General features: G+C 44.1%; 1 long non-coding RNA gene across 1 annotated transcript; it reads right to left on the bottom strand.

Annotated features, from left to right (window-relative positions):
* Window positions 1–1083: 1083 nt before the first annotated feature.
* Window positions 1084–1841, bottom strand: LOC128322636 (uncharacterized). The gene is made up of 2 exons (XR_008305836.1): window positions 1709–1841; window positions 1084–1228 (listed from the first exon to the last, which is right to left on the bottom strand). It is a non-coding gene; the product is annotated as an uncharacterized LOC128322636 (long non-coding RNA).
* Window positions 1842–14897: the final 13056 nt, after the last annotated feature.

Genomic DNA, 14897 nt, shown 5'->3' with positions numbered 1-14897 from the left:
ACTGTGGGGAGATGAACCTCAGGTTAATTTTTGTAACAGTGAATCACACTGCAGATGTTCATCCAACCATAGTCCAGCAACTTCTGGTATCAGGGCAGGGGAGCCACTCCCTCTTTCTGGTCTGCCAAGGCTGCATCCCAACAAGCTCCGAAGCATTCATGTCTCCAGACTATACACAAGGCATCAGAATGTCTGCAGGGTGACAGCCATTGGCCACAATCTTTTAGGGGGCATGCCGAGTGTGATCATGCCTTTTTGGAAAGGACTGCCAACCCTCAGCAAGGAAAGGGCATTTAAATCCCTTTAAACAGCATTTAAGCCCTTCCCCTGACAGCAATTGCACTGCCACCCTCGTAAGAGCCTTACAGCAAAACAGTCTAGCACACGCACAATTTCGGTCAAGGGTGGGGTTGTGTGGAGAGGGGCACTATTTTTCTGTTAGTCTGGGAAGGGATCATGATGACCTCCTAAGAGGGAATATGTATATGAGGGAGGGCAAAGGATCCTGAGGTCTGGTCCACTTCAACAAAGGATGCTCTTGCAATGGCAGTCCGGGGCAAAGCAGCCCAGGAATACCCAAGCATACTCCTGCCCCCATGTAGGCTTGCTGCTTGCAGAGTAACCCTCATGAGAGGGCTGGTCCACTGGGGAGGAGGCTCAGTGAGCTTCGGGCCTCCATTGGACTGTGCTCTCATGAGGTAGGCCGTCCAAATCAAGGGGCCCCATTTGTGTGGGGTCCCCTGTTCTCTCTGGTAAACAATATAACTTGTAGACCATGACCCCCTCCTCTCCAGACAACCCTTTCATACTCCCAAGGAGTAGTGACCACTCCATGTGTCCGGGTGGTCCCGAGTGGGCAGACTAGAGAAACACCGGAAGTGGGGATAGATCTTTTATTCTTCCAAATTTCCGAGGTTTGGACCGGCGTTGCAGCATATTTTTATCTATCTATCTATCTATCTATCTATCTATTTATTTTACATATTTCTATACCGCCCAAAACCTATGTCTCTGGGCAGTTCACAACAGATAAAAACAGCATCAAAACACCAGTTAAAACAAAACCAAGAAATTTAAAACATAACAATTTAAAATTTTTTAAAACAATGCTCTAAAACAACATTAAAAACAGTCAAAACATATGACAAAACATATGCAGATCAGCCGTCACGGGTTGTCACAGGTGAGACGAGCCCTGATTATCAGCAATCCCAGGAAAGTAGGGTGGCTGTAGCAGATGAAAACAAACATAGATACAGTATGTGTGAATGCGGCCACTGGCTACATTCCAACCCCAAACTGCTTTTACATAACCCCCATTCAAGCAGATATGGTGCATTCAGAAGCTAGTAGCCTCTAAGCCACTAGCCATTAAAAAATCATCTATGTTTATTTAACCAAGCGTTTTTTAGACATCAGTTCCCACTGAGAAAACATCTTTAGCTATTGGCTTTTTTGTTGTTTAAGGAGAGTTTGGTTCCTTGTTATGACAGTCATAACAATACTACTGTTTATTGTTATAATTTTAAAACTTTGCTTTTTGTAGTGCTTTTTTACTTCAGTTAAGAGTTTGTGCACCTGAATACACACAAAAACTATTTAGCCAGATGCCCTTGCAACCTATGTTCTATCTAAGTATTCAATGTAATAATCTAAGTACTTGCTGAAATGCCACAAATGCATATTGAAAGTATTAGGCATGCCTTACCTAGTTTGGGTGCAAGAAGTGTCCACCACAACCTTTGCTTTGGAAATGTTGTTGTTCTTTGAAGCTCAGAAACAAAAATAGTTCTAGTTATTTTTCTAAAGTATTTGGTTCATCTGTAGACCGGTGAACATGTTCATCCCTGCATTAAAGGAAGCAAATGAAATGTGGAGTATCCTTTAAATCACACAGCAGTTCTTGATACCATTGACCATGTTATCCTTCTGGAGCCTCCTGGCCAGGATGGGGTTTGCCAGTACAGCATTACAGTGGTTCTGATCTACCTGGCAGTAGGTTGCAGAAGTCGATGACCTCAGTAGTTAGATTAACCTTAAGGTATATCAGGAAACTATATAGTGTGAAAGCCGAACTCCAGTCCAGACATTACACAACCAGATTAATAGGTTCAGCTTCTTACAAACTATAAAATATGAAAGAGTCAAGCGAGGAAGCCCAAATGCAACCTAGATTTGGATCTCCTCTTTTTCATCCTAAAATTTCTCATGACCACAAAGAACTATAACTTAAGTGGGGTAGGCAACTTTTGGCACTCCAGCTGTTTTGAAACTACAACTCCCATCATGCCCAAACACAATAAACCACATGCCTAAGTCACATCACAGCTGGAATGCTGTAACGTGCTCTAAGTGGGGCCGCCATTGAAGAATATCCGGAAACTGCAGCTAGTGCAAAATGCGGCAGCTAGGGTTTTATCTGGAGCTGCCCGGTGGGAGAACATCACACCCATTTTGAAAGAGTTGCACTGGCTGCCAGTTCGTTTCCGGGTCCAATTCAAGGTGCTGATTTTGACCTTTAAAGCCCTTAACGGTTTGGGCCCGGGATCCCTGAGGGACCGCCTGCTCCCAAGGGTTGCTGCCCGCTTGACAAGGTCATCTGAGGGGGCTCTGCTCCAGGTGCTGACAATAAGGGAGGCTTGGTTGTCGTCCACGTGGGACAGGGCCTTCTCTGTTGCTGCCCCCAGACTCTGGAATGCTCTCCTGGTGGCTATTTGCTCCTCAGTCTCCATCATAGCTTTTAGAGAGCATGTTGAATCCTGGCTTTTTACCCAGGCTTTTATATGATTGTCACTGCTGCTGCTCTTTATACTTTGTATTTTTGTATTGGTTTTTTTGCTTGTGTTTTAAATTTTTTAATCAGATTTGTTTTATATTTTTAGCTTAATATTTTAATTGTGTCTTTTTTACAATTTTGTTTTTAAATTTTGCTGTAAACCACCTTGGGATTGTTTTAATGAAAGGCGGTATATGAATTTAACGATAGATAGATAGATAGATAGATAGATAGATAGATAGATAGATAGATAGATAGATAGAATTGTGGAGTGCCAAAGGTTGCCTACCCCTGACTTAGAAAACATGTCAGCATTCCACTTTTCCCTTTACAAAACCTATTGTCACATACTAATTTGTTTGCTGCTGCTTCTTTGATCTACCAGTCCTTTACTCAGATTTATAATTAACCTCTTCCATCTAGGCACAAATTTCCTTCTCTAATCCTTATGTTTGAGGAACAGCTCTTAAAAACACATCCTGAAACACAACTGAGATTCAGGAGCAAAGGCTGTAGATAAAAAGGTTACATGTGGGTCCATGACACTCTCTATCATACAATTTAACGTCTACATGAAACCACGGAGAGAGGTAGTCAAGAGGTTTGGGCTGGGTTGACACACAGATCTGTCTCTATTTTTCAACTGATGCCAAAGTAGCAGTGGAAGTTCTGGTTTTGCTGCAAAAGTGTGTTGAGATTTCCCTTCTCCATCTGTCTGTCTGTCTGTCCATCCATCCAGTTCTCAATCCCAGATTTCCTACTGACAAAAAGTAGCTCTGTCTCATCTGTATTAAGTCTCAACTTGCTAGCCCACATCCAGCTCATCATAGGCATTAGAGATTTTCAGAATGTCCACTCCCTCCCAGGAATCTGATGTAAAGAAGAGGTAGAATTGAGTGTCACCTGCATATTGGACAACCTCTCCCAGCCATTTCAGGGAGATGTAAAGCAGCATGGAGGACAAGATGGAGCCCTTTGAACTCTACCAGCAAATAGCTAAGGAGGAGGATCGTGATGCCCAGCACCATCGTTTAAAACCTGCACTCCAGAGAGCACTGGAGTTGGCATAAAACAGTGCCCTCTCCCCCATCCCAACTCAGCAAAGCAATCCAGAAGGATACTATGGCCAATGTTACTGAAAGCCTCTGAGAGGTCCAGCAGAACCAATGAGGCACATTCCCCCAATCCAGTTACTGGAGTAGGTCATCCAGTTACTGGAGTGACCCTGGCAACTGCAATTCTGAAATGGGAATGGAAACCAGACTGAAATGGGTTTAGATCAGGGATTCTCAGCATTGGGTCACCAGATGTTTTTGGACTTCAGTTCCCGTAATCCCCAGCCCCAGTGGCCTTCAGTTGGGGATTATTGGAACTGAAGTACAATAACATCTGAGGACCCAACATGGAGAATCCCTGGTTTAGATAATCCATATCATTCAACACTACTTGAAATTCTTCACCACTACATATGATCAGGAACCCTGAAAGGCCAGAGTTCACAATTGCATGGAGGAACTTGACACATATACAGCTATTTGCCCATAGGGTCCCTTCCACACAAATCCTAAATGTCAGCACTAGCACAATTCCATGTTTTCAATATATGTGTGGTGGAGGACCTTCTGTGTAAACCTCTAGCCCAGCATTCCTTTTCCAGCAATGATCGAACAGATTACTCTGGGAAACCCACAAGCAGGGTATGAAAGCAACAGCCCCCACCTGTTGTCTGTCCCTCAGAAATAGGTATGTAAGGATGTACTGCCTCTGAACCTGGAGGTTCCAATAGCTACCATGACCATTGATTGTCTGCTCCTCCACGAATTTATCAAATCCTCTTTTAAAACCATCAGAGCCAGTGGGCCATCACCACATCTTGTGGCAGAAAATTCTATAAATTAACTGTGCATTGTGCAAGCTACTTGCCTTTGTCTGACCTGAATCTACTGTAAGATGAATTTCATTGGGTGACCCTGAGCAGCTAGCCTAAGACTAGCCCCTGAGCTTCTTGACTCTGAACCCAAGCCTCAGGGCCAGCTTCCTAATGAGGTGGAATTAGACTATTACCCTCCAGTAATCCCCCAGAGGAGGCACCATCGCTGCAAGTCTGTTGTGGTGCTGCTTCCCCCCAAACACTTCCCAACCAAAAACTGAGGATGGGGATTCACTGGAAAGAAGACAGTGCTGCAAAAGAGACTAACAGAACCCGGACTCCTTCCACCCTGCCCTCAACACTTTTCCCCAGAGTCCCTTGCAATAAGGCAGAGTACCCTGTGAGGAAGTGTCATTCACTGAGGGCCAATGAGGAAAGCCATGCCAGGACTGCAGAAGCTTCTTTCCTACCACTTGGCAAATGGGTAAGAATGCAGAAGCTCCTCGTCCTCCCCCCCCCCCCCATTCTCCAAGGATGAAGATGGAGGACGAATTGCGGCTGCCCCAGTGTGGTTTAGTGGATAGAGTGTTGGACTAGGACCAGGGAGACCTGAGTTCAAATCCCCATTCAGCCATGAAACTCACTGGGTGACTCTGGGCCAGTCACTAATCTCTCAGCCTAACCTATTTCACAGGGTTGCTGTGAGGACAAACATAGCCATGTAAACTGCTCTGGGCACCTTGGCAGAAGAGCAGGATATAAATGTAAATAAAGAAAATAAAATAACTTGCATCCCACCACTACTCCCCATTCAACAAGAGCAAGAGTGGGAAGGTGCAAACTCCGCTCATTCAGCCTACTACCGTGTTTCCCCGAAAATAAGACATACCCATAAAATAAGCCGTAGCAGGATTTCTAAGCAGTTGTGCAATATAAGCCATACCCCGAAAATAAGACATAGTGGTGATCTCTCCTGGCTCAGTAGCAGGCTGCTTGCTGAAGCTTTTCCCCTATCCCACCCGCCTGCGCAGAGCGACGCCGAGGCCTGCCGTCTGGCCCGGCGTCGCTTCCCGGCGTACTCTCGCCGCCTCCCACCACCGCCGCGCTTACTCTCGCCGCTGCCCACCACCGCCAGGAGGAGGGGAGATTTTTGAGGAGGAGATTTTCTGAGGAGATTTTCACTGTACTTCCCTCTACCGTATGCCTCAGCTTGCAGCCTGCCACCCCTACCAGTATCGTTACGCCCCTGTCTGTGGGTCTCTCTCACCCCACACACACACCAGTAAAGCTGCTGCTCCCCAACACTGACCAGCAACAGTCTGTGGGTCTTATATGGATCATATGAGAGTTATGATGATGTTCCAGAAGAAGATGACTTAACTATAATTGAATAAATGTAGATTGTTGTACCACACTTAATAAAAATAAGACATCCCCTGAAAATAAGCCATAGTGTGTCTCCTTGAGGAAAAATAAATATAAGACAGTGTCTTATTTTCGGGGAAACATGGTACTGTGCCCATTGGCCCAAACCAGTATTCCCCATAGCAGCGATTCCCAGAAGTTGTTGACTGTAACTCCCAGCATCCTCAGGTACAAGTCAAGAACCTATAGGAATATAGGTACAGGGAACGCTGCCCATTACTGTCACTGTGTGCCTTTCCTTCCCTCCCCATCCACATAAGCTGGAGCAGGGGGCAACAAAGATGGCAGAGTGGCATGGAGCACAGTAGATTGGGGGCAGAGCACCACGGGAGGATAGGGCAGGGAGTGGTGGTACACAATGAGGCACCTACTACAGGGCGATCTGGCATGGTTGCATGAGTACCATTTTGCCTTTTGCTTCAGATGACAAAATGCCAGGCCTCTTGGTCCAAGTATCATATTTTAGCCAGTAGAGTAGCCCTTTCATCCATGTGCCTCTGAGCAATCAGCCCTCTGAATTATCTAAACTTCTAATGATCAAAATGTGCTTGACATCTCCCAGACCTACTCAACCAAGCTGCATTGTACAATACCCAGACATTTTAAAAATATGATGGTGTTTGGGTTTTTGGTTTTTTCTTGCTAAAAAGGGCTTTCTTTCCCCCGCTATGGTACAGCATCTCTATTCTAGTCATGCTTTTCGGCTAATCAAGAAGAAAAGAAAAAGGGGTTTTGTATGCAGTTTTATTTAACAAAAAATGTTTTTTTAAAGATGTATGGAATTTATGGTGAATAATTCATGCCCTTTAAGATCAGAAGTTTTTAGACATAAAAAGCAGATTCCACAGGGGTTTGCTGCATTGAAAACAAAAAGCCATCCTGGATAAATGCAGCTGAAGTAGGATAACTCTTGCAGTCACAGCACAGGAAGAGAGTATTCTAAAGAGGTTATTTTAAAGCTGGTGCTTCTTTCCTCAGGAATTACATTATTCGATTTGGGCTTGATTAATTCGGGTTAACATTTGTTGTTAATGCTTGCCACTTGTTCTCCAAGACAAAAAGAACAACCCTCGGAAGAATTCATAATGGGGAAGGAGAGAGGCATCGTTTCCCAAAAAGCTTATATAACCCCGAAAGAGGTTATCTTTGATTAAATTATCCCTTTAATTACTGCTCTGATGTGATTAAAAGTAGGAGAGATGCTCCTTAATTTGGAGAATTTGAATGGTGATAGATGAAACAATTTCCATCAGAAGAAACTAATAAAAGACATCTGTGAGCCTCAAGTTGCACGCCAAAGTAAGTGTCATTGACACCAGTGGGATTTTGTTTGTTTGTTTGACATATGTTTATACTGTCCCAAACGCAAGTTCTCTGGGCAGTATACAAGAGAATAAAAACAACCAATAAAAAGATTAAAACATTTCAACAATTAAAAGTTAAAAGTTAAAACTATTAAAACACAATTAAAACAGTATCTAATTAAAAGCCTGGGTGAACAAATGCATCTTGACTGCCCTTTTAAAAGTTGTAAAAGAAGGGGAGACGACGAGCTGGTGGCAACCGCAGAGGAACCTCTCCAGATGATCTCAATGGGTGGTGTGGTTCATAGCAAAGAAGACGTTCTCTTAAATACCCAGGGCTCAAGCTGGGTATTTACCTTTGAATAAACTTGGCTTGAAGCAGGTGGTCAATCATGCCCTATTATGGGATTAAGAATACAATCCTATGCACATATACTTTGGAATAAGCCCCATTAAATGCAGGGCAGGTTCACAGTACGGTGGCACCTGAGGTTTGCATGACTACCCACAGTCGCGGGACACCCTCTCCATGCAAGCTGTCCAAGTTCTGTCCAAGTTCCAATATGCCGAAATTGGTTGTGACTTCCAAATCTCAGTTACAGATACGGGGTTCCCTGATAGAAATAGGATGGGCTATGCTGAGATGGTTGGATTCAGACATTACAACCAAGACTGGCATATCAGAACCTGCAATGGAAGTAGAGGCTTGTGTTGGAAAGGGAGGATCATGCATGCCCAGAGTGGCAGGTGCTTGCTTCCTCAGGTGCCACTGCAGGTATGAACCTGCCTGCCATATGATTTACTTCTGAGTAACTGTTGCTAGGATTGGGCTGTAACAATTAAAGATGTGTGAACCTACCCTGAGAAAATTTACAAATGTGGTTTTAATTTTCTCAGAACTCCAACAGGTGTCTTGTCTCATTGGGACCCTCTAGGCTTCCCTTGATATCACTGTAGGTAACATTTAGTGACAACTCTTTAGTTCAGACTCTGAAATCCCCAACTAAAAATCCCCTCTGAAATTCCCAAATTGAAGCTGAATCCAAGCAAGACGGAGGTGCTCATTGTGGGGGAACAGAATTTGAGAGATGAGTTAGATCTCCCTGTCTTGAGTGGGGTTACACTCCCCCAAAGGAACAGGTACACAGCTTGGGAGTGCTCTTGGATCCAGGCCTCACCCTGGTATCCTAGGTGGAGGCTACAGCCAGGAGTGCTTTCCATCAGCCTCAGCGGATTCGACAGCTGTGTCCATGTTCTGAAGAGAACGATTTCAAAACAGTGGTGCATCAGCTGGTAACCTCCAGGCTTAACGATTGTAATGCACTCTATCTGCGTCAGCCTTTGTACATATTTCGGAAACTTCAGTTAGTTCAAAATGCAGCAGCCAGACTGGTTAACCTGGAGAGACCATATTATGCCTGTTCTCAAACAGTTGCACTGGCTACCAGTATGTTTCCAGGCAAAATACAAAGTGCTGGTTATCACCTTTAAAGCCCTAAATGGCTTAGGTCTGGATTACCTTAGAGAGCACCTTCTTCTCTATGATCCCCCTCGCACCTTGAGGTCATTTGGAAAGGTCCGTCTCCAATTACCACTGCCACATCTGGTGGCAACTTGGAACCGGGCCTTCTCTGTAGCTGCTCCTAGCCTATGGTATGCACTCCCAGCAGATATCCGTAGTCTGGGCCTTCAAGAGAACCCTAAAGACTTCCTTGTTTGGCCTGGCCTTCCAAAGTTCTAAAATGGTTTTTAATTGGTTTTAAATGGCTCTGAACAGTTTTAGATGTGTTTTTATATTGTTTTAACCTGTTTGTTTAAATGTTCTTTGTTGTAGTATTTTACCTGTTGTGCACCACCCAGAGCCTTTGGATGGGGTGGTATAGAAATGTAATAAAATAAAATAAAATAATAAAGGGCCCTGGTACTAGGACTGGCTACATCCTCTGCCTGAACCCTTGAAGAACTGCTTCCATTATCCGTGCATTGGAAGTATTTATTTATTAGATTTTTATATCGCTTCATGCAGATGACTCTAGGCGGTCCACAAATATAAAAAGAGATAAAAACAAAATAAATAACTCATTAAAAACATAAAATTAAAACCAGTTTAAAATAATTTCAGTAACCACTAAATGCCAGGCTAAAAAAATATGTTCTAAGGGCTCTTTTAAGACTGCTAAAGCTCTTAAGCCTCTAATATCCATAGGCAGTGCTATGTACCAGTACTAGGTGCATGACATTTTACAGCTTAACTAAAAGACAGGTACTTACTTAGCACTTATATAGCACTTTTAAAAGAACAGGTTGCACACCTTCATCAAGCCAAACAGAGCCATGTATTGTGGCTTTGGGGGGCCCTGATAAATTATTTTATTTTATTTTATTGTGTTTTGCATAGCTGGACCTGAGAAAACAAGAGGATTGTAGCTGGTGAATTGTGTTTATCTTAGTGGGTCCCAAGTTGCACAGGTTTGTTTTAGAGCGTTCAGAGCACTTTCCGTAATTGTTTCTGTGATCTTCATAACAGCCCTGTAAGGTAGGTCAAGATTATGATCCCCGTCATGTGCTGGGAGATGGGACACAGCAGAATCAGAGAGAGAGTGGCCTGCCTAAGACAAGGCCATCATTTCTGACTTCATGACTGAAGCAAGTTCATGACACATTCATTAGACGATGAGGCTATTCTCATGATGGCAGGGGGGAACTAGGCTAAAGGAGCCCAGCCCAGTTTTCCCCCATCGTGAGAACGACCAGGCTCATGGGATAGCCTAGTGGTTCTCTGGCAGCTAGCCCGCCAAAGTAACCCTCCCCTTAACCAAGGTTAGTGGAACGAGTGCTCTGCTAACCTGGGTTTTCTGAATGTGTGCTGCCACCGGGAGGCTCAAACAAGCCTCCCGGTCCAAAGGGTATCCCCAGGATGCCCCGTGCACTCACACAGGGAATCCTGTGACTTCCAGGGGCCAGGTAGCCCCCAATCCCCACTGTCCCAATCGGCTCCATGACAGAGCCGGTAATTGTGTGGGCGGCCAATTGGCCGCCCAGGGATGGCTCATCAATCGTCAGCAGGGAGGGGTAGGTTAACCCGCTCTCCCCTCAGGCCAGCCAGAAACTCTTCTCGCTGATCATGAAAAGAGCTTCTATGTCTGCTCTGCTGGTTTTAAGTGGCCCATTGGCCAGATTCCTTAGAAGCACAACTCATCCTGAGCCTGTCAGGATCAGACCAAGCATCTACTTAATCCAACATTCTGTCTCTAACACAAGCCATCCAGATTTTTAATTATTTATTATTTTATTTATTTATTCAATTTATATAACGCCCTTCCAAAAATGGCTCAGGGTGGTTTACAACAGAATAAAAACAATTAAAACCAGTTAACAAATAAAATCAAAACTATAAAAACAGAATAAAACCAATTGAACATTCAAACAGTTTAAAAAAAAACAAAACCCTGGAAAACCAGGGCAAACATTTAAAACAATTTACAACAATTTACAACAATTAAAAAACCCTAGAAGGCCAGGCCAAACAGAAAGGTTTGGCTCTGGGCATTAGGCGTGTGCACAAACCGTGGCTCAAGCACCTTTTGGGAGCAGTGTGCAGGAGCTTTAAGAAAGAGGAGAGCAGGTCCTTACCTGCTCTTTGCCGCCCCATGCAGCTTCCTGCTGGGGCAGTGCTTGGCCCAAGTACCCTGTGTGGTGCCAGCACACATGGCATCCACACATGTGTGGGTGCCATTTGCATGATCAGCATGGTGCTACTAACCATGCAAATGAGCGGATGCCCTGTGAGTGCTGGCGCTGCACAGGGGTACTTGGGCCGAGCACCACTCCATTAGGAAGCTGCATTGGGGCAGTGGGGAACAGCTCCTGCATGCCGCTCCCCAAAGGTGCTCAAACTGCAGTTTGAACTGCAGTTCATGCACATCGCTACTGGGAGTCCACAATCAGGGCATGGAAATAATGAACACTTCTCCTTGTTTACCCCATACATCGGCTACACAGAGGTGTACTTCTTCTGAAAGTATAAGTTCCATTTAGTTAATATAAACATATCAACCATGAATGGGTTAAATGATATACCCACCATATCTCCTTTCATGGGGCTTGCCTGGGATATGGCAGTCTGGGGGTGCTTCTGGACACAAATCTTTCCCTGGTGTCCCAGGATGAGGCAGTGGCCAGAAGTGCCTTCTATCAGCTTTGGTTGATACGCCAGCTGCATCCGTTTCTTGAGATAAATGACCTCAGAACAGTAGTACACTTGCTGGTCAACTCCAGACTTGACTAATGCAATGAGCTCTATGTGGGGCTGCCTTTGTACATAGTCCAGAAACTGCAGTTGATCCAGAATGTGGCAGCCAGGTTGGTCTCTAGGTCATCTCGGAGAGACCATATTACTCCTGTGTTGAAAGAACTACACTGGCTGCCGATAAGTTTCCAGACAAAATACAAGGTCTTGATTCTAACCTATAAAGCCCTCAACAGCTTAGGCCCTGAGCATTTAAGAGAAGGTCTTCTTCGCTATGAGCCACACCGCCCATTGAGATCATCAGGAGAGGTTTATCTGCAGTTGCCACCAGCTCGTCTGGTGGCTACTCGGGGACAGGCCTTCTCCATTGCTGCCCCAAGACTTTGGAATACACTTCCTGTTGAAATAAGAGCCTGCCCATCTCTTACAACTTTTGAAAAGGCAGTCAAGACACATTTGTTCACCTAGGCTTTTAATTAGATACTGTTTAAACAGTCTGACTGTTTTTAATAATTTTAATGTTGTTTTAGATTTTAAATAGTTGTAATGTTTTAACCTTTTTACTTCTTTTTTTTTATTGTTTTGTTGTAAACCGCCCAGAGACTTGTGTTTTGGGTGGTATACAAATATATTAGTTAAATAAATAAATAAATAAATAAATAAATAAGAAAGAACAGCTAGAAAATATGCATGTGCACTTATAACAAAGTGCCTTGAATCCCCTGAAACTTGGGTCTGAGGGAAACACTGTTGCAGAAAAATTACTTATCCTCTATAAATAATTCAACAGGAAGCAATATTAACTGAGAAACAAAAGTTTGATATTTACTACTTACTCAACATGGACTAAGCAAACAATAAACAAGCTGGCAGTCTCTTATGCAGAAAGAGGAAGAACCTCTCAGTTTGAATTTAAGTAAGCAAGTGAGGAGCAGACAAACTGTAACTCCACCACCAAGCAGGTACATAGAGACATTCAAACATAGACAATCAAGTAATAGAGACATTCAAACATAGATAATCATGCCTCACACAAAGAACTGAGACTATGTTCATGGCAAAATCCCAACATTCCCCTTCTCATTGTCTCATTCTTGAATTCTAAGTTCCACATTTTGTTCTATGGTGTGATGCAATTTCTTTTCCTGATTGTAGCAATTTATCTGGCATGCCTTCTAGGGATGTGCAAAAAATTTCGGGCACAGATTGATCTGTGCCCGAAATGAGCAATTTCGGGTGATTCGGGGCCGAACCGAATCACCCTCGATGTCCCCAGATATTTTTTGGGGCTGAGCCGAATCACCCGAATTTCAGGCCCGAAAAATTCGGGTGATTCGGCTCATGACCGATTTTGGGGGATTTTTTGAAGTTTTAGTGACTTTGGGGCAGTTCAGGGGCATAGAATGGGATCTGGGCAAAAAGAGTGGGGTGGGGTGGTAGTGCCTAATGGGTGCAGGCTACCACCCCAATTTCAGGGGGATAGGGCAAAGGGCTGATTTTTGGGAAATTTCTGAAGTTTTTGTGTCTTTGGGGCAGATTGGGGCAGAAAGTGGGGCCTGGGGCAGAATAGTGGGGTGGGGTGGTAGTGCCTAATGGGTGGAGGCTACCACCCCAATTTAAGGGGGATTGGACAAAGGGCTGATCCCTTCAGAAAAACTTCTGAGGTGTGAATTCTCATTCAGTGATAGCAAATGAGATTTTTTTCAATTAAAGAACTCTCCTGACCCCACTTTCACTTTTTCACACTCTCATTTACTATGAATATCAATCTAGCACACTGCACCTTATGAAGAAAAACCTCAGAAATTCACCAAAATCCAGCCCTCTGCCCAATCACTCTGAAATTGGGGATGGGTGGTAGCCTCCACCCATTAGACACTATCTACCAGCCCACCCCACTCTTTTGGGGGCAGATCCACTTTCTGCCCCCAATCTGCCCCAAAGACACCAAAACTTCAAAAATTCCCAAAAAATCAGCCCTTTGCCCAATCCCCCTAAAATTGGGGTGGTAGCCTCCATCCATTAGGCACTACCACCCCACCCCACTATTCTGCCCCAGGCCCCACTTTCTGCCCCAATCTGCCCCAAAGACATGAAAACTTCAGAAATTCCCCCAAAATCAGTCCTTTGCCCAATCCCCCTGAAATTGGGGTGGTAGACTGCACCCATTAGGAACTACCACCCCACCCCACTCTTTTTGCCCAGATCCCATGCTATGCCCCCAAACTGCCCCAAAGTCACTAAAACTTCAAAAATTCCCCAAAAATCAGCCCTTTGCCCAATCCCCCTGAAATTGGGGTGGTAGCTTCCACCCATTGGGAACTACCACCCCACCCCAAAACCTTGCCTCTGGGACCTTCCCCCCCAATTGAATCAGATTCGGATTAAATCCGAATCCGAACCGAATCAAGGGTGATTCGGGTGGCCCATATTCGGGCACAAAACAGAACAGTGGTGATTCAGTTCGGGTCCCAAACCGAATCACTGAAAATCCAAATTGCACACCCTTAATGCCTTCAATTTTGTCTCAGTCTGTAGGCTATGACTCCCCACTCCCCTTCTCTGGCTGCCGGTGACAATCTTTTAGGTGGGACTCCTTTATTAATTCTGCTTGAGCATCTCACTTCTTGTTCCATCTCAATCTCCCTTTCTTGATTGGACCTCTCTGGTTCTGTATCAATCACCCTTTCTCGGTTGAGTCTCTCTATTAGATAATAGCCTATGATTACTCCTTCTTTTGTTGCTGTGGTTGCTGTGGTTGCTGTTCAGCCTCTTCACATATTGGAAAATCCAGGTCACAATCAGATATCACATTGGCATTTGATTTTTTACTCTCATCAAAATATACAACAGTTTAACAGCATCTGTGATAGGATCAAGTATTCTGTAACCTTTGTTATTCAGGTATAACCTATGAATATTCCTTCTTCACTTTTGCAATCTAATTTTCTTCTTAATTCTTTAGGAATATATGCATATGCTTTGTATCTAAATACTCTAATATACTTTAGGTTAGGTTTTGTCCCATTCCACAGCTGAAAGGGTGTTACTCCTTCAGTTTTAGTTGGAAGTCTACTCTGCAAATAAGTTGCAGTCATTACAGCTTCTCCCCAGCATTTTTCCAAACCTGAATCAAGAAGAATACTTCTAGACATTTCATTCAAAGTTCTGTTCTTTCTCTCTGCCACTCCTTTTGGCTCTGGAATATAAAGTATTGTTCTCTTGTGTGTAATTCCTTGTTCATTTAAGTACTTCTCAGTATCCTTCCCAGTA

This window comes from Hemicordylus capensis, chromosome 1, assembly GCF_027244095.1.
Source record: "Hemicordylus capensis ecotype Gifberg chromosome 1, rHemCap1.1.pri, whole genome shotgun sequence".
Classification (NCBI taxonomy): domain Eukaryota; kingdom Metazoa; phylum Chordata; class Lepidosauria; order Squamata; family Cordylidae; genus Hemicordylus; species Hemicordylus capensis.
The sequence above is the reverse complement of the archived record's forward strand: the minus strand, read 5'-3'. Positions and strand labels throughout refer to the sequence as shown.